This window comes from Anopheles funestus, chromosome 2RL, assembly GCF_943734845.2.
Source record: "Anopheles funestus chromosome 2RL, idAnoFuneDA-416_04, whole genome shotgun sequence".
NCBI classification, from domain to species: domain Eukaryota; kingdom Metazoa; phylum Arthropoda; class Insecta; order Diptera; family Culicidae; genus Anopheles; species Anopheles funestus.
The window spans coordinates 15423821-15444941 of record NC_064598.1 but is presented as its reverse complement, the minus strand read 5'-3'; the positions used below and the strand labels follow the sequence as shown (position 1 = coordinate 15444941).

The 21121-nt window shown below is 41.9% G+C and overlaps 1 protein-coding gene and 2 non-coding genes across 10 annotated transcripts in view; 1 reads left to right on the top strand and 2 right to left on the bottom strand.

The window, feature by feature from the left end:
* Positions 1-21121, bottom strand: part of LOC125765166 (mpv17-like protein) — a 137145-nt gene that overhangs the window by 95336 nt on the left and 20688 nt on the right. For 6 of the 8 annotated variants that reach the window (XR_007418504.1, XR_007418505.1, XM_049430074.1 and 3 more), the window contains exon 2: positions 10095-10160. The exons of the other annotated variants lie outside the window; for them this stretch is intronic. The gene's annotated coding sequence lies outside the window, so the exon portion shown is untranslated. The remainder of the gene's footprint in view (positions 1-10094; positions 10161-21121) is intronic. 8 annotated transcript variants of the gene reach the window in all.
* On the top strand, positions 2003-2074 carry Trnap-cgg (transfer RNA proline (anticodon CGG)). Its single transcript has one exon. It is a non-coding gene; the product is annotated as a tRNA-Pro (tRNA).
* Positions 18179-18250, bottom strand: Trnat-cgu (transfer RNA threonine (anticodon CGU)). The gene has a single exon. It is a non-coding gene; the product is annotated as a tRNA-Thr (tRNA).

Below are 21121 nucleotides of genomic sequence, written 5' to 3'. Positions count from 1 at the left end.
CCCGCATCGTGAACTACAGCATGAAATATGCCCACAAGCAAATAATCAACGGTCTGAAGGTTGGTGAGCTGAACATTAATCTCGACAAACACATCTGGCGCGCCTTGGCAAGAAACGGTGCGTGTCACTGTTCTGACGGTTTATTGCTGCCGCTGCTGCTGCTGGGGATTATCGTTTCTGCCTTTTGCTCTCATTACGTGCGATACGAACGATTGCTATTGTAATTTTAATTAATAAAAAGCTCAACCGACGTAAAGGCACAAACAACGAGTTTTGCTTATTCTTGCATCCCATTGACATATGAAGTGATCTTCAGTTCTGGTTTTCATTTCATACCGCCGGAAAGATTTGGTTCACTGTTATGAAAATGTCACCCCAAAAACCTGACGTTGACATCCCGCAGCCGAGGTATGGCAAACGGGACATGAATTGTTCGAAATGTACGCAAGGCACTTCACGGGGAACCGGTTGTACGTAATTGCTTCAATCAAAACGATCCGGAATGTTAAAAACCATTCGCCAGTAGAAATTATTACCCACAAAAATGCTCACTCCGCATCTCTCAGCGTCACTGCGCTTCAAACAAAAAACAGAACACAGGAGCATGGCCGGAACCGGTGCCAACGCGAAGCCCTCAGGATATGGTATGATGCGCTCGGCGGCGATGAACAACACGATGCGCACATTTCAGCACAAAATTGTAATTATCGTTCACTGCCCGGGACATGGATTAATTACCGGCCGTAACATCTGTCAGTTTAATGGCACTCTTTGGTTACTTTGGCCGCCAGTCGGTCGGTGCGCCACTGATCCATCAAGCGGCTTGACTCTTGAACTGGTTCCACGTCCGAAGGGAAACAAAAAAAAACCGATGGTCTTCCGTGTGCTGTAAGGTGCCGATCAAATCGACCGAGGTCTACCATTTGCCTTCCGGGAGGTCAATAATGGGGCACATTGTCATCGAACAACGCTGTCAGGTTTATGCGACAATTTCGCTATCAAAGCAATTTTCATTCACATCCAACTTGATGCTTCCGTCACGTTTACAACGATTTGAGAATAGAAATTGAAGACGAAAAAGGAATTCAAAATTTAATAGAATACACGTGCAAATAATGCTTACCGAAACTGTGGAAGATTAAAGCTCTTGGCTGAAGACGACAACGACACTATCCCATCTAACCTAAAGCAATAAAGATTATCCAGAATTTCTTATTGCACTGGAACTTTTCCCACACACACACACACAGGAAATACCTCCAACAATAGCAAACGCTTCTGAGATAAACAAGATGTTGCAAGAGCTAGGGACCTTTGCTAAGGATAGCTAGCACGAACGAACTCATAATCCTCATCCATATCCTAGACGACGAATGCTTCGAGCAGTTTCAAAAACACAATTTTATTCGTCCATAAATGTTTAATCACCCCAGCAGCGAAGTTATGAAACATTCATCTGTTTCGATCATTTTCCGAGAATGGCTTTTAGGGTGGGGAATCGGTACGTTGAATGTTTGTGACAACGCGTCCGTACTTCAGGATTTGAACGAGAAAAAAAAAACAAAGAACAACCGTTTCTATTCTTTTTTTCATTTTTTTTTAATAATTCTAGCTCTGCATTGCCGGCAGACAAGCGATGACAAATAAAAAGTTTTGATAGAAACAGATTTAAAATTCCGTTGATTCTAGTTAGCCTGAGTTCGCAGAAATGAAAACAACATCGAAGGGTAGTTTTTGGGAAGCACAAAAAGAAGATTGAATAACTCCTGCATATAGAAATGCATGCGAAAACAATAATAACAGGCACACATAAAAACAATAAATGTACTTAGAACAAAAAATAGATCCAAATTCTATTGAATAATCGATTATCATTGTTGAACGTTAACTGGAATCAAGGCTTCAGTGTTGTCGTTCCCCTTTCTTCATATCAGGTTCGTACGTTGTGGTTCGGTATGGGGTTCGGATTTCTGTAGCGTAGTAGCGACGAACCCTCTCGACTGGCTCGTTGGTCTAGGGGTATGATTCTCGCTTCGGGTGCGAGAGGTCCCGGGTTCAATTCCCGGACGAGCCCGCGTTGTGGGAAACTTTTTGGTATTGTGAATCTTCTTCAACAGTGTCTTTTTTAACCAAACTAAGAATTTTATGCACTTTTTGTTTTATTTTAAAATTACATAAAGAAAACTTTTTTATATAAGAGCCTGAAGAGTATACCAAATTCACATATTTTAATTTCTTTCTTTTATAATGACTTCATCTTAATGTTTTATGCTCTAATATGATTGCTAACTCTATTAAGAAGAATTATATAAATCAGAAAAGGAAAAAATAGAGGGTTAAGTGAAATCAGATCGGAAAAGACATATAAGGGAGTGCTAAATTATTGTAAATGTGGCAACAGAAGCAGATTTTCTAATAATTTTACTGTCATTTCATTATCGTTTACCTCTCGCCCGCCTCTATCACTTTCTTTCTCTCTCTCTCTCCCTTTCATTCATTTTCTTTTTTTTCCCTCCATTACCTCTTTCTTCTCGCACGCAAAAGACAACGGTGGCGTCGTTGTCGAAGAATGGAAATAAAATTACCCCCATTAACCATTAACGACGATTAACACATATCTGCCTTAATTTGATCTCGACTTGTACCTCCTGCCACCCTCCTCGTTTACCACCCCAAGGGATCCATTCACACATCAACCTGGTCCAACCTGGTGTGTATGTGTGTGTGTGTATGCGGTTGAACGTTTAAAGACCCCCTCAAAGCCGCGACATGGCGCGAGACACGATGTTGTTGCCGTTGTCCGTTCGTCCGAGACTGATGTTATTCTTCGTTTCGTTTCTGTTTTGGTGATGCTTTTCGCGTCTTTTCCCTTGCATCCGACACCCGTGTTTGCCACAGCATGTCCATCGGGCAGGCCAACACCGCGCCGCTGTTGTTTATGCTTATTCTGCTCTGGGTTGTTTGGGAGGGGTTTGGTTTTTTTTTGCTCCTCACCGATTTTCTCATCCATTTCGATCGGTGGCTGTGCGTCCGGTGATCGTTGCATTCATCGTGGCGGGGTGTTTTTTTTTTTAGTTGTTGTTCGTGTTGTGTTTATACTTTTTTTTGTCTTTTCCCCATCCCCATTTGCACTCTTCCGACGAGCGCCTTATACGACAGTTTATCTTGAGATAGGTCGGTGAATTTATTACGACCCGGTGGAACATTGTTCACTCCACTATCGCCGCACACAGCCGCTCCATCACGACGTGTACGTTGGTAATCGATTGATGGATGCGATAGTGATCGAAATAAATTCCGCACAAAAAACACTTTAAAAAGGAGACATGTACGCCAATCGAGTGGATTTTGTGTAGAAATCAACCGAAAGGTATGGTTTGTGTAGAGGCGAGCAAAGCAAAAAAAAAAACGCAACAAGATACAACATCAATCTCCTTCGTGCTGTTCAATCTTCTGTATTGAAATGGCTTATTCAATCGTCAATTGTTAAAGTTGTTCGAACAAAAGCAGCCATTCGCAAGTGGAAGGTTTGTTTGACGTCGTTGGAACATACTACGTTACAGTACAATGCAATTGAATATTTCTTTATTTCTCTTTACGAATAATTTAACACTTAAACAAAGTTGATGAGTAAGCCTTAAAGATGTCTGAAATATATTGGTATTTTTTTAAATATATTTTTAAGAACTTTTTCTGTCATATGATTACAATTTTATTCCATTTTCAATTCTAAAAATACAATCATTGAAGGTATTCTTAATGCTGAACCGTTGTACAAAACATTTTTCATTTATCTCATCCGCACAAAAAAAACGCATCTTAATCGACAACCATCGTCTTGCAACTTCAAATCTGTTTGATCCAAACTTCCGACGCGTTTTTGGGAAACAATAGCCGTAAGCTCCTTATAGTGTGGGCGAGGTAAGATTAGGTTTCACGATTAAACTTGCAAGAAAGAAATAAAACGAATCCAAAACGGAACGGATGAACAACCGAATCGAACGAAAATAGCCACAAGCGTCCATCGGACGATGAAGAACGAAGCGTTTCGGAAATCGGAAAGTCGTTTCCTGACTGCTTCACGTGCTGATTAAGCTTCCTATTCCGTGTCGGGCCATTCGAATTCGCTCCGGCTCGTCACAGAAAGTGGTCCTGTATTTTTTTTTCTTCCTCCCCTGCGGGCACTATCGATCGGGCCGAATGAAAACTGGCTGGGTCTGTGGAACAGCCACAGCAGACAAGTTTTTCATTTTCGATCCATTTCGTTCTACCGCGGTTCGGTTGTGTGGAAATCGAAAAATCGACAAACGGAATCCGCCACCGGAGGCGTATCTAATCGCTAGAATGGATTCCACAACACCGAACCCAGACGGGTTTCCGGGAGGTGCGCTAAGCTTTGCGTTTTGATACTTGCTTAGCCTCTAAGGCATGACCGATCAGTGTGAGGCTTTGTTTTTCATTACAGTACTTAAGGTGCGGAATTTGATGCAGCCGTTCGCATGGTGAAACCATGCGGCGTTATGGCGCCGAATGGTAAATCAAACACCGTACGAACTAATCACACAAAATCCATTCATTCGTATGTGGTGAATCGGCTAGACAGCAATGCCACGCTGTCGAGTAAATGTCCATTTTTTTGTTCTTCCCGCTTTCGTTAAGGTATGAAGCTTAAAAGAGTACAAACTATGGCATGAAACATTAAGAGAGTAGATTTATTGAAGATATAGTCAAAGACTTGAGCTTAAACAGGTATTAATAAACTAGAATTAGCATCGACATTTTTAGGATTGTCGAGTAGTACAGACGGTAAGGTATACATCTTTCACCACTTCGACCTGGGTTCAAATCTCAACTAGAAGCACACATGTTTTACTACAAGTTACTTTTCAGTTGCGGATGGGATGAAAACTATTACTGTTGTCAAACTTCCTGACTAATGCTTTATTAACAAATGTCAAATTTCTTGTTAAGAGATCTAATTCAATCCAATAAAAACATTTCATCAATCAGCACGTTTTATATTCCGCTTCGCGCAGTGTCAATCCGCAGTGTGACCCAATTCTTTTCCCCTCAGTTGTTCTAACGCTTATCCATCAAATAATCCTCTTGATTATCGATTTCGGGCTTAGGCACACAAAACAACATTCGTTAAGCCTCCTCGATTGCTTTACTATCTAGATCCGCAAACATATCCCCCAAAAACCTGGATTGAAGCACAAATGCCGTAGGATTAGGGACATTTTTCATTTCATAGATATTAGTCACATGCATTATCGCAAAGCATTTATTTACACATGCCGGTGCATTCATACGCTTAAGGGATTGGTGTTTTTTATCATAAATATCCGAAAGTTTCTCTCAATCAGGTTTAGTCGTTCAGATTTACAACTTTTGAAATGTTATCAATGTCGGGCAGTGTACGATAAGGCAGGAAGTAAACCTTTTCGCCAAAGGTGCAGCGCTACCCTGGACATCGGTGATATGAGGCTGATGTCAACGATACTCCCAGTCAACTTCAAAAAGCCTTCGACAGCTGTGACGGCATCGACCGTTTGAAATGAATTTGTCAGTAACAGGTAGAGAGCATGAATCAGATCATAAAATAAAACATCACTAAGCATCGGCACATGTCTGCCATTGCTCTCGTTATCTTCTTCTAATGAGCCAGACAGATCGGAGATTTGCTGCTAACCTTTCCAAGCTTAACTGATGGCGAGTTCGTTATATACCGTACGTGTGTGTCTCTCGCATAGATTGGTTGAGTACAGGAGGATTTAGGGTAATCATCGAACCGACCAAGGAACCCCAATCCCACCACACTGTGCCCCTAATCTCGCCGTCGGTCCCGGTCGGACTGATCTGATGCGAATCATGCGATAACGGGCCGCCATTTACGTTTGTTCCTTTTCGGTGCGTGTCGGTTGCCTCGGAGGCGACCGAATGGCGGAGTACCCACGAGTCCAGACGATCAAAAGCACACCTCCGTTAATGCATGAATAAATGGATGACAAATTTCTCCAAAAACGATTAACTACGGATTCCCCGTTTACCCCCGCGTCCTTCGACTGAATGAGATTCGTAATAGGCCGCAAATGGAATTATGGCATTTTTGTGGGGGTTCATGGTACACATACTGGCGATATCTTTTGTTTTGTTTCATGTCGCGCTGCTTTGCGTTAATGATACTAATAAGCATTAGCGAACAAAGCTCCTAGTTCCGGTACTGATAAAAGGGCGCACACGTGCAAGGCACAAAAAATATACTTCCATTGTATGGAGTGTGTGTAAAGCCGATGACCTCTGGAGTTCATACACACGCGCTCCACAAACACCATAATCACCATTAACACGTGAGCCTTTTAATAAACTTACCTAACATAAAAGTAAATAACCAACTTTTTGGTTGACTTTGATGAAACAAAAAAGAAATAGCAACATTCCAAGAAGAATGGCGCTTATCTTCAAAACTTCAGCATGCCTGATGACTGCTGGAAATTTGCCGTCAAGTCACCTTCATACATACGAGAACCTTCCGTATCCCACTGCGTCATGGAAATCACTTAATCATTCTGCTTTGATTTGATTTCAAAAACCGTTTCTTCCTGCTTCGGCCGTGGAAGATTTCCCAACACATTCGTTCCGCCACACGACACCGGTTGTGTGACTCAATCATTGCTGACATCATAATCCATCACAAATTTGAACTTCTATCATCCCGTCCTCTCTCACGCTTTGTCTCTCCCTTCAGCTACCCTTCCTGAGTGATGGGGCAGTTTTCTGCTTCCGCTCAACGGGGTTTAACCTAATCCACCAAAAAAACCGACCCGTCCAATCGTCGGATCGGTCAACTGTCGGACTAACTCATGACAAGAAAAATCGATCAAAGCTCATTAGCGTCAACCGGGACGGGATCAAGTTCGATTACGTTTGCTCTAAACACATGCTCGAAACTCCCCCTAAGGGGAATGGGAACGTTCTTTCCCCATTGCATCAAATCCGTCCCCCAGGAGATCCTTTTTGCGCAATGACACGAAGCGAAACAATTACACCAAACGGGCGTTACTTACGAGCGGGATACACTCACAGCACTGACATGCAAAACAACAACAGCCGTCGGGGCGCGTCAAAACGGATCCATAAAACATTATCGCTTAATTTAACTTTTGTCAATTCCCCCCCGTCTACCCAAGCGGGGTCGCGGTCATTAGCGGCCATTAGGAATTCCGGTGCTGAAAACCGTGCGCGCTAACGTACATTACGCGCCACGGCAATTTCGGTATAATTAAGCTCGTGCGGACACTAAACGGCACACGGTCGTGATGTTTTTGTCACGGGTGTTGCGTCTTCCTGTGTGAAGAAACCTTTCTCCTTCGATTCACCCTGCAATCTTAGATGGGTCACATTTAGTAAATAAGGGTTTTTTTTTCGAATGAAATTAATGATTCTGCTACGAGAATTATCGAGATAATGTTGACCAATCGTATTTTCTTGGTATTAAATGAACAATTAATAGGGATTTTTTTTTTATTTTCCAAAAACTAATATTCCTCCTTTGACAGCATCTATTCTTAGTCAAGCATCAATAAGTAGTACTGTTTTTTTATCATAAAACTATTATCAACAGAAAGATTAGCACTATTCATTAATGTGTGACACACGCTGCACGGTATGGTTTCACATCAATCAAAGATCGTGCACTTCCTTGACGTTAACCGTGATGGCCTCTAAAATTGTGTTTGATTAGCAGCAGTTGATATTTTCTGTGCAGCATGATTTATGTAACTTTTTTTTAAATAAAAAACCTTCACAATCAACTTGATTGGAATTTAAACTATAAAAAACGAGGTAATTATAGAGTGGAAAAAAACATCCCTTCAAAACAAAGATTAAAATGAACAGAAACAAGTTTCTACTCTATTTTCACTCAACCGTTAAACGTACACAACAATGATTTAAGAAAGAGAAAAAAACAAATAATTCCACTTAATGCGATGTAACGAAGTTGTGCTGCATTAAGCATAGAAAAAAAACTCGTCCGATTAGTTATTTCTTAATTTGATTGGAACGATTAGCTTGTAATGCGTAACACATAAACAGGCGTGTAATAATTTATTGAAGAATATACCAAAACGTTTGTTGTTTTTGCAAAATTAAGACACCCTTTAAAAGGGGGTATAAAACAATAATGGTGTCTAATTAAAATTGTTTTCTTAAATGCTTTCAATTTATTTTAATTTCTGTGTAAGACTTTGTACAGCAATTTAGTTAAAGAAAAATCAAAATAAAAAAGCATATTTATTTAAACAAACTTTTATGCACGAAATCCTTCAAGCTTGACCCATGTACAGCAACTGTCGCATAATTATCTCCACAAAACAAACGAAACAAAATTGCTTCCAAAAGACAATACAATGAACGTACATTGTATAAAAATGCAAACACAAAGCAAAAAAAAGCCCTTTATCGTCCCGTACAAAACAACATGATTAGCGATGATGGTGTACGGGAAGAAAGGAAAAAAACACTCACAATCGTACCATTCGACCAGAGACGAAACAATGCGTTACCGTAACAGTAACGCTGTTGGCAAGCGTTCCAACGCACCGAAAATGACAGTTGGCTCCATAGAAAAAGTGCCGATACGGGGCAGTGCGCTGGATCGGATCGATTTGCATGTTGGCCGGTTCTTATGCTAAGCAACAAGAGACAATCGCAAGCATTAGCTTCAAGTCCGGTTTCGATTGCAATTGTGTTCACCGCTCACTGTTGGCAAACGGCCAACCGATCGTGACATCGAGCGTGTGATCGAGAGTGTTGATGACAGTCGACCGAGTTCTGTATGCTTTTCCTGCCTTTACGACAGCTAAACGCTGTCAGTTTAAATTGTGTCCGTCCACGTCCGTCTGGAGTGGTACAGCCGGCTTCCCATCTGCGCATTCGGGCGGGCCATGAATTAAATGTATTCAAAGGCGCACCATTCTCCAATCACCCTGTTTCGGGGGGAGGGTGTGCGATCGAGGCACATGGACAAACACTGCGTCAGTGTGGCCCATAGTTAGTCGCCCGCGTTTTGCGTGCGTAACGGTAACGATGTGGTCACAGACCAACTACCCGACGTTCAAACTAGATGAGTTGGCCGGTTTTATGGCTTTATTTATTTACACCGCTCGTCTTACTGCGTCAAGGCGAATGGGCGATTTTTTTGTTGTTGAAGCGACAACTGCTAGAACCGCTGGCGTGCGTTTGACTTTTTTTTTTCGTTTGTCCACCAAACTAACTTGCTATCTGAGTGAAGTATTTTTAGAATTTTCCTTTTTATTACTTTCAACCCTTAAGCGTCACGTTTCGCTGTCCTAGAGTGGACTTCTGTGACTTTGGTCAAACAAAAAAAACACATACTTCCTGGTGCAAAAGAATGATCACAATCGAATCGGAAAGCCTCGAGACATCGCCTCGGGACAGGAAGTCAATTAGATGCGGTGTACGGCGGCCTTAAGCAACAAAAGCCCACCGCAGCCTGAAATGTGGCAGTTTTCTGGCGTGGCCCGAGCTGAGGGCTAAGGTAATTTAGTTTTGCGGTTTTAAGTGATTGTTTCCCAGCCCCGAAAAAAAAACGGAACCGGCCGGGCACTACCATTGCCCGAAGAAGATACGCTTCTTCGCACCGTGCGCGCTCGCCGGTTGCGTTCATTTCATTTATTGCCGCTTGATTGAAGGCAAAATGTGCGCCACGTTCTCGACTCGTTTTACCACCCCTCCCAAACACCCCCCCCCCCCCCCCAAACCGACCCTGACCCTGGCCATCCCTGGCCAGACTCTGGCGAACGTCCCGAGGGTGGGCATTAAATTTCTGAAATTGATTATAGGGGGCTTGCAGTAGTAGCAGCAGTCACATCGGCACGATCAGGACGGTGCACCAGGAAGGTTACGGCGAAAAAGCTGGCTGATGGCCGAGGAAGATTGCGGAAGGAGCACAAATTATACACAGTACACCGTGGCCACCGGCACCACGGTTTGCAGAAGGTTTTTGGTTGAGCTGCTCGTAGACGGTTTTACATAACAGCTGAACGGCGAACCTAACCATCATTACTCACCTTCTCTAGGATGCTTCAAAACTTGGCAAAACGGTTCAAGGAGTGGGCGGCAACAACGGCTTTCGGCTGCAAAGCGTTATCGGAGAGGAGAAAATAAATTAGTAGGTGTTACAGCCAGAGCACATGAATTATGTGAAATTATTTTTACTGACACACTGCAATGGACGGACTTGGTGGTTTTCTGTGGACCATCGGTCGATGCCGGTAGAATCGGGGGTTCGCTTTAAGAACTATCATGTGAACGCTTTTCAATTAGATGTACGAGGCGGGCATTTAGGTTCAAATATTTGATGAGCTGAACGTATCATCAACCGAATATTCTGGTTTGCAGTGAATTTCTTCTAAGAGCTTCGTTTCAATAAAGTTTAAAGTGCTTCTTTCTTTGAGGATTTAAATGAGTACTTAATGTCTCAGAAGTGTCATAAAATAAATACATGCTTACTGTTGTGCATGAGGAGTTTTTTGAATCATGAATTGATTCTCAAAAGATTCATTATCCTTTGCAGAGTCTTTTTATTTTTATTTCTTGAAAGAACGACCTGGACGTATTGCTCTTTGGAGAGTCCCAAATACTTAAGATTCTACGAATTTCCATTTCTTACGTTATTCATCAAAGTTTTTCATATATATGACACATCCCAAGTTTATCCAAAACTTCGATTGATTGAAATAAAATTTTCTAATTTAAGTTTCATAGATAGTCTAACACAATTACTCAATTTAATGCTACCCTAGCAGCCAAAGTCATTCTAGTGAGTAAGGATTATTCGCTCGATTCATTGATTCATTTAGTGCTTCATGAATCAGAGTCATGTTTAATCTTCAATCCGCTCTTTATTCGTTTACATGTCTTGCTTTTTACTCTCACTTTACACTCCTTCTTTTGTTAACTAAATAATTAAAGTCTCTTTAAACTAAAAACAATACTGAAGAATCATGTTGAACCAACTGTTAAAAATAGAATATTTTTTCATAACTTTTTTCAAACTCATCTTTTTGTCTCTTTTTTTCCTCTGACAGATTGAACATTGTCAAATGTTGACATTAACCAGGAAGCAGCCTCTTGACTTTGTAAGTTACCATCAAAAAAAAATTTTTTAGGAAGTAAGTAACCTATTTATACAAAAAGTGGTATTTTGTTTCTGTAAAATGGTAAAATAATACTAAAATTAGAACCGCTTTGCTCATGTTGCAAATTAACCACAATAACAACCATTTTGCAACATATTTCTTTCTCTTACCGCACCATAAAGCAGTAACAACATCATACGAATGCAATTACAAACCGCCCCAAAAAGTTTTGTGGAGGGGTGAGGTAGAGAGAGGATGGGGTGGCACCAATGTACCAACCCTTCCATTCACCAAATGCTGCGCTTCTGCGGTTTGCGAACTGTCTGTTCAATCTCGATCGTGCGAGTAGTATGGGTGTGTGAAAGATCATCAAACCATCACAAAACCATCCCGGCCTGCAAGTAGTATTCATGCGAAACGGCTTTTAAACTGTGATGTGGTTGTTTTGCTTTTAACCGTACAATAGCAGCTGTTGGAAAACTCTTTCATTTTGAAACCCACCCCCGGGGGTGGGGTATGGGGAACTTCATACACTTTGCAATCAAAAACGTCAAAAACGAAAGAAAAAAAAGATAGAAGTTCCAAAAGCTGGAACGCCCGTTACGGCGCACTTGCATTGCAAACCACCAAAGCCAAAATGCACCGTTGCCCTCTACCGTGTGTGTGTGTGGAATCCAATGCATTTTGGAAAACCAAACCACGAAACGGGAAACCGAACCGATCTCGAACCACTCGATCGTGTCTGCATAAATATTTAATGCTTGGAAAATGCATATTTAGTTTCCCATTCCTTCACGTTTTCGCACCACCGTTTCCTCTCATTTTTCTTCACCTTTTTCTACCCAGCCCGCTGGAAAAACATAAAAAAAAAAACTCAAAATAACACCAAAAACCCAAGCCCGGCGGGATGTACGGCACGGATGTACAATTTGAAAATTTAACTCTCATTAAACATTCATTTATTGATTTTGGATCTTTTCGAAACGCATAGAACCGTCGCACCTTCCGGTGATGTTGAATTGCCCGAAAGGAACTCTTTCGTTTTTTTCCCAAAAAGAACACAAACAGGCCAGGGGGAAAAGGTGAAAAACAACAACAGAGGAACAGAGCATTCTCCGAATCTTGCACACCAAGAACATCGCATCGGTTTCCGTTCATAAAAAGGGTAAATATGCTTTGGAAGCAAATAGAGAGCCGTTGAAGAATACAGATAGTGGAATGGAAAAGCAGCGTAACAGCAATGGCTTAACTGCTTCGTGTTAACCTTTTCCTGCTTGGCACAGCTGAAGAGCTAACTAAAGGGGGTTATACGGGGACAGGAAGATTGCATTCCCGTAGGGCAGTGAAGGTGTAGGGTGAACGGCGACGTACGGGTGGGCTTTTGTTTGCGAAGACGAAACGGATCGAATTCCCTGGCACGCCAAAACGGCGGCAAACGGCGGCCTGGAAGAGGAGGCACCCGGCCTGGCCGGGGGGTGGGCGGAAGGAGATGAAGGTTGGCCGGGTAAGGTCGGAGATGCCGCGGACCGTTTGTAAATATTTATCTTTCGCCCGCCAGCGGAAAAGGATGATTATCTTTGAAAACTTCGCCTGGCCGGTGCGTGCGTTGTTCGACCATGCCATGGTTCTCAGAGTCTGCCGCATTCGGGGAGTTGTTGTGTTTTTTTTTATTGTATGTTAGCCGGGTTTGGAGGTTGCAGTTGTTGTTATTTTAATGTTTCGTAGTTACCGTTGAAGCGTCACAATTCTTCGTCTGTTTGGAAATTTCGCACACACAAAAAAAACCCGCGCCGGATGTGATGCATTTTGTGGCAGGTCAACGGAGGTATATTTGGGGATGGGAGAAAATCGATTGACTAATTCGTCAATTGTACCGTGGATGCATCGAACCGGTGAAGAATGAGAACCAGCTCAGAGACACCACGAATGAAGCACTTTCGCCGGTCAATGGCAATGGAATGCCGGCCGACCCTTTGCTTTTTTTTTTTTTGCTCTGCCCAACAAGCATCGGTTGCGAATGTCGCGAATCAACGCGCTAATGTTTTGTTTGATCACCTTTTTTTTTCTTTGTTTGCTTAACCTCGTTTACATGTGCGCGGAAACCGGCGTGGATGTGGTAGGGTGGTTTACACAACCGCGGACCAAGGACGGGACAAAAGGGTTGGTTGACACGGTGTCTAAAATGATTGTTATTTGGCAAAACGCGCCGGTTTCGCGTTGGTTGGTGCTGTGGCACGATGTGGTACGAAATAATTAGCACTGCGGGGATCCGGTATACACGGTGTGGTCTCTCTTTCGCTGTGTATGCACGACCCCAAAAACAAATGCCAAGTCACATCACCGCACGCGTGCACCGTACCGTTTGGTGTTGGAATTTTTCGCCAGAAAGAAAAGCGGCTCGGACGGTGTCGGGTGTTCTTGCATGCGTCTGCCGAAGACTCGAACGATATCGAACGCTAGGCTAATTGCACTGCGGGTAAATGACGCATGTGGGATACGGCTAAAACAAGCCAAATGTTTCTGCGAATGAAATCATGTAAAATGAGCAGCTAACATGAGGGAAAGATTGGCGAATTATTGGGGGCAGAAAACAGGAACTCATTTCCACAAAAAATTCTTCAAACGGCAAGACACAAACAACAAATTTTGAAGAAGTCTTTTGAAGAAAATTTGAGGACATAACATACGAATAAGCAAACCTTGAACATCACTTAGACAAGGTTTTATAGGATAACATTGTAATCCCAAGACATTCTTTCCTTAATGAGTGATAATATTTAAAAGACCTCAGAAATTCAGACTCTATTCAATAAGTCAACATACGTATAATACATATATCCTACCAGCGTTATGGTATATAGCAGCCAAAATTCTTCAAAAAAGAAAACCATATCCACAAAATATTACGATTTGGTAATGTTTGAGGATGTCGCTATGAGTTTTTAAAAGTCAAAGAATGCCAGAAATGACAACTTAAGAGATCTCCAGAGTAGACCATAAAGAAGGGCCATAAAAGAAGAATTACTCAATATGCGTTTGTCTTTCAATTGACTCATTTACTAAATAAATATTTAAACAATTTTCAAAAGCTTCTGATTTTCTGATTTGGACATTTAAAAACTGAACTATAAAAAGAATTTAAAACAACATCCACAAAAAGGTCAGACTAGTTGTTGTGCAACGCTAGAAATGAATACAAAATTGCTAATTGCAAACTGCTTCGCCAATATACCTTTTTGCCTTCTTTCAGTCCACATCCAAAATGGTTTTAATTCATTGCAGCTGTTTTTCAAAACGATTCCTACATTAGCATTTCCCCACCCCCAGATGTCCCGGAACGGAAATGCAATTGACGCAAATTACATTTCGTCTTCCGCAAGCAATTCCTCAAGGGAAACGGCAAACGAATTGAAACTCGCACCAATTGATAGGTCGAATAAATGAATGCATTCCAAGCGGGTTTTTTTTGTTGCGCTCATCTGAAAGGGAAAATCCCTTGAACCGGGGGTATTGGGATGCAAATTTTTTGTAGGAACGGGTTCTGCTCGGTACATGGTGAGTTAATCTGTTAATCAGCTCAGTCAACCAGTTCGTCGATCTGATCGTACACGATCGTACCATTGGCAGTGTTTCGCGTCATACCACCGACGGTGGGGGGATTTAGTTTCATCCGATAATAAAATCGAACCAGCCCTTTTTGCAAATAACCTCGGAAGATGTCGTTGGAGGAAAGTGGTGTAAAGAAGGGAGAGGAGAAGAAGAAAAAAAAGGGCATGACTCTTTGTACAACGATTTACGGAGCTTAGAAAGTTCGGAATTTTCGAAATTTTGTACAAGGTTAGTTTTCTTTAACTACACACTGCATTTGCATTTGCATCATTCATTAGCATTTCATTCACGAAGCGACACACACAGAAACACCTCTATGGTGCACCGAACAAATATGGAAAAGTTCCGGTCTGTCATCGGTCGAGCCCACCAGATTGCGATGCATCACAATGCACCCCAGGGGCTGTGGCATTAGCATTTTGATCGAGGTCATCCATTCGTACTGGTTACATCTTTTTTTTTGTGCTACACCCATCTTCTACGCCGTACGGCACTCAGCTGGCGGGTTTCTGTACGGTACACCTTCGTTTCCGCACATATTCGCACTGTCCGACATCTGCACCGGTCACCGGTTTTGGTGAAAATCATTGCAATTGCATTCCTGTTTTCATCTTCGAAGCACCCGAAGCAGCCGTCTCTACCTCGTGGTCGTGTCTCCAACCTTTTTCAAACTGTACAAACGTATACATACTTGTCGCACACGCACACACACAAGCAGATCTCGCCGTGCTGCGGATCATTTATCTTAATGAATATACAGCGTGTAAAGCATGATTTATGAATCAGATTAATTATCACCATGTACACAACACTTTTTTTCTTCCTCGCTTGTTTCGCTTCTGCACCGTCCTGCTTGCCCTTGCGCATGGAACATTTCCCACCCCGTAGAAATGTTGCCGTTGTGGTTTGGCAAAAGAAATGTGGCAAACGATCGTACAAGTAACGCGCGTCACATGCCTCACACTCAATGGCGGATGAGGGGAGGCATTAATTTTGTATCGATGACATTTTAACTTCCCACACACGCACACACCGATGCGGGTCCCACCATCAGTCCAACATGGCGTGGAAGCCATCGTAAGACACAGAATGGTGTCTCTGGTGACATAGATACGGTTTACCATTTTGCTGGGTGAAATGAGGATCAATAACAATTTAGAATTTCTCGCGTAACCAGCTAGAAACGATGTTGAAACATGAATCAGATTGATTTCAACGTACGCGGCAAAAACATTCACACACACATTGGCATTAATCATTCGATTACAAAATAAAATGAAGGATTTTATGTTTTGCTGATCTCCTGGCCCGGCCGGATACTGGAATGGGGATGAAATTTTCAACACGCAATTTCATTGACAAGCTTTCGTTTCGAAGGTTTATGGTGGTCTTTTGTTCGAAAGGGAATTTAATTTAACCCTTTTGCTTGAATCTCATAAAGGCGAGAAGATATATGACCCAGATAAAAGAATCTGCCGGTTGTAAATTTATAAATTTTATTTGAGAAAAATTTGTTTTTGAAGTTTTCGACGACAATTTGAAATATTTTATCTTTTTAAATGCCTGTATCATGTGTCAATTACAAGTAGTCGACGATTCGCGTATCTCGAAATTCCCACTTATGTCAACTACACGGGAAGAGTATCGTTTATAGTTCAAAGTTTTAGAGTCGACATCCGTTATTTGTTCATAATTCACTTAGAATATCAAACGAATTCCGGCGACTATATTTCTCCGTTAAAAAAAAAACTTTTGATAGTAGTCGGGTTTAAATGATATAAAATTAGACTGTTTAATGACTAAATTGGTCCCAGTTTTATAGAAAAAGCTTTTGCAACGTCAGAAGGAAGAGAAAATATCATTTAAAAAACAACATACGTTTTCCGCGTTTTTCTCTTTCGTTTTTATGTTTAAAATTCCACATAAATGTAGGCACAAATCAGTCATTATTAATATTTAATCGCCCCACCATCGCAGTCTTCAAACAGCTGGAGACTCATTTATCATTTAAATGACCGATAAAACACCTCCCAAAAAAAAATCCCACCTGCAATAATGAAACTTTCCTCAAGTATGCGTTGCGGCATAAAGAAAGCTGAACCAAACGAGAGGGAGAGAAAAAGATAAATAGAAACGACTTTGACTTATTTCTGAACTTCTTCAAGCTAAAGCGATATAAAGTATGATCGATCGATCGGTTTTTAGAAATGTTGAAAAATTGAGGTAGAAAAATATTTAATGGTTCTCTCTCTTTCTCTCTCGCTCCCTCCGTTCAGCTTCTAAGTGGTTGGTAATAAATAACATTGCACATTGTGAAGATAAAGGCAACCATTGCTGCTGAGGCTAAAGTCATTTCCGGTCCCGGAAGGGCATATTCCGTTTTGCAAAGGTTTTCCCCTCCTCTCCCTCTGTTTCCCGCCTACAATTTCCACCCAACCCCACCCAAAACAAGCTTGAATCACACGAATATAAATCAATTAAAATTAATTAAACGCGATTCCGGCAGAAAACTTTTTTCACACCGCCGCTGCGAATGAATTTTGCGTTGGTGAGCTACGGCTTCTTCTTATGGAAACGAGCAGCTCGATTGATGTGTCGCTAGGGGTTCACGTTTGTCATTCACGGCTAACGTAAGACCCATCTATAGTATCCGTCCGAGTGTCGGTTACTTCGTGTCAGTTAGTCTTGCTGAATAATTCAACGGCGACAGCGAAATGAATATGAAAATGTCGGCCACTCGTCGGGCCGTTTGCTGTAGGTACTTAGACGACCGGTCGATGACGACAACCATAAGGGACTGTCATTACGGATATTCTTTACCTTGCCTGGGGTTGCTAGGTTTAGCTTGCTTAGCTAATAAACGGTTGGAATATGCAACCGGTCTAACGGTCGTTTCGATACGTGGCGATGAGCAATGTTTTGCCGGATCCGCCGAACGTGTGGTGCAAATTCTCCAATACGAAAAAAAAACTTTGGAACGAAGAACCATAAGCAAGTACGTCGTGGACGTGGGCGCTGTTTTGATGAAGGTAAAACGATTTAAAGTGCACTATACGATTGAGTGGAATGGATGTTTGTGGCTGTGTTTCTTCACCAAAAACCAAACAACCAGGAACAGCTGTGGCCTCGTGCATGTTACCGGCGGAACGATAATTGTACTAAGCTGTCACGTTTTGCTATCTACGTGTCACGTGTAACTGTCATTCATCCAAGCGGCACGAAGTCAGCGTTATTGGATGCGTTCAACCACTTCTAGAATGGGTTGAAAACATTATAATAACACTCAACATTTTCTTGAAATAAAAAATAATAAATAAACTTTTTTTTATTTAATAAAATAATAAAATAAATTCTTTTGAAGGAGCATAAATATTCTGAGCAAATCTTCTTTTACTCTACTCTATTGCCTCCTGTGAGGTTTGAACTCACGACCGCTGGTTTACGAGACCAGCGCTCTACCACTGAGCTAAAGAGGCGTCTGCGTGTCCGCGCTTCCCGAAACAGACCAGACTTCCCTATTCCCAAATCCAGAACATACAACATAAATTCTATTTTCTCTCTTTCTCTTCATCCATAAACACAGCCAGAGGGAACATTCGTCCATGCAGGGGTGCGAAAAGCAAAATTTAAAAATCTTCCAAAAATTACCCCACACGGCCCCGTTCACAAGGGTACCGTCTTTTACATTTGTTCGTGCCCTTTAAAGGTGTATAGCGGTGCACGCTCCCAAAATATGTGGCCCACACCCACATATGTTCGATTTCGGCGTTAGCCCACTTTATAATTGCTCTTTTGCACCACACCCCCGGTAATTTGTTTCGTTAGACGTTTTGACTTCCCAGTTCTTGGCCGTTCCTGACGCGGTTTGCTCGTTAGATTAGTCGGCATTTTTCTTCGTTTCACTGTACGCCCTTTTCCTTTTTTTTTCGCTTTGCTCCGCAACGATTCAGTCAAGGTCGAAGGAAGAACGGTGTAATGGAGGGCCGATGACGACGGCCTAACCATCATAATTCATTCCCGGCCCGGAATGGTTGCGCGGACTAAATCGGCATGAGTCGATAGCGATCAGCAGCGATCAACGGTGCGATCATTCATTAAAATCGAATTCAACGATCGTGTACTTAATTTGTGCGGAGGGGTTTTTTTGGAAATTAGTGGAAAAGGTTTGTACACACAGCCACGCACAGCCGCGCACGAACGCTCCCGGTCACTAATTCGTGAGCGGAATGGCATTGATTGGTAAACCCGCGCCAATACTTGCCAAAATCATGTAATCATTCCTCAATTCCTTTTTCTACCATCCGACAGCTCCTTCCTGTACACATCGATCGAAATTGTTTGCCGTTGATAATTCACGCTAAAACAACCGCATTTTTTTTTTGCTTCCCATCTTTAGCGAGGCCTTGTAGTAGCATCGCAAAATTTCGCGACAGTCGGGAATAATAAATCAGCTCACATGGTTACCTCCGTCGCTCGTAGTTTCGCTTTAGACGATCGTAAACATCCACGGTCGATCATGCAAAAAGGTTCGTGGATTGCCGTCGTCGTGGTTTTACTTTTCATTTCGTTTTCCTTTAGCTCCACTGCAGCGAGAGCGAAGGCACGAACAGATCGTGACTACTGGAGGAATTTGTGTAGATGGCGATGAAAACCGAAACCTACATCAAACCACGTTCATGTGCACATGCTTTCGAGCGTGATGCAACAATTTACATCAGCCCGCAACACAGTGTGTTCTTCACGGAAAGGAAGGCAATTTGAATTTAATAAAGATCTTGTTGTGTGCTTTTTTGCCTGGCATCATAGGAACGGGTAAGCTGATTTATGATTATATGTAATGCAATTTTACAATTAATGAATGCATGTGTTTTTTATTAAAACTAATTAATGGCAGGAAATGCAACTATCGTGCATTTTCTATTTCATAAAAAACTTAAATAATAAACCATAGCCGGTCTACCGGCAATAAGGACCAGAAAGGGTAGAAAAAAACATCTTACTTTAATGTTATTCAATAAAAATTCCACAACCTATCATAAATTTCGCTCACACCCATAATTCGTCGATGATGAGTAACGCTTCAACATTTCGATTGTAAATATTTTAATTTCCATTTTTTTCGTTGCTTCGTTGCAAATTTTAACCATCCATCAACAGCATCAATCTGGGACGAATGCAATTATGGTCCCGGTGACGAATGAATTTTCGATTTATTCGTCACATTCTGCGGGACGTAATAAAAGCCAAACACACTCGCGCAAAAAAAGGAAGAGTGAAGTACGATAAATAACATTACATTGAATCCAATTAAACGGTTCGTACCCGTCTTTTACAACCGTTTTTTCTCTGTTTCTCTCTCTCTCTCTTTTCGGCCTTTCACCCGCTGAAACATGAAATTGCTTTTTGCACATTTGCACAGAACGTCCAGTGGGTCATCGTCGCCACGCAGTTCAATAAAACGGTCAGCAGCTAATTAATCTTGAATTTTATGGATCCGCTCGCACCTTTCTACTCCCTTCCTTTTCTCTTTCCTTCCCGTTAAATATAAACTTGCGATGTGCCGAAACGTGCATTGGAAGAAACATGTGAATATTCTTATAATTACCGCAACATTTTCATATCCACTGAGATAAGCCGACAGTTTTGAAGGTTGCGTGTCATACTGCGGTTTGCTGACTCCAACTTCAAGTAAAATAAGTTACAAGAAATACTCCTTAAAAAATTGATGCTTTTTTTGGAAGATAAAATTCCATTTTATCGAATCTTTTATTAGGAAAGAAACAAAATGTTAACGAGTAATACTTCTGGCAGTTTTAATTTACCAGAATTTAATGGAAATTGACACTTTGTAACCATTTTCTCGGACTTCCAACCGATCAAACCGATTGCTCAAACCGAAAGATGATTCGACGCCCTAATAACAACGGAATCGCCCTGAAGGCGAACGGTTGAACGCGATGGATTACATGCTTACAGCTTCATGAAGCATAATTCAACCATTTCCGTGTGCTGACGCCAGCAAATTCATGACCCTTGACGGTTTGAGTGCTGTGGAGTTAGAGGATATTTCAACATCCTCCGTCCCCCCGCGCCATTCGCCATTACACTCGAATTGAACTAAATTCATGGGAATTGGCTCATTTGGTGCCAGGCCGGTTCGCATCTGGTCGGACGGTTTCAATTGCTTTGAGGTTTATGCGAATTTTGTACGACTCCCGGGTCCTCCGGCGGAACGGGGTACACAACCCCCACAACGTGTTTCAAATTCACGTGCCCTCGGTTCACGCTCGGTTTTCGAAACGGTCGGAATTCGTGTTACGAATGGCAAAACGGGACACCGTAGACAC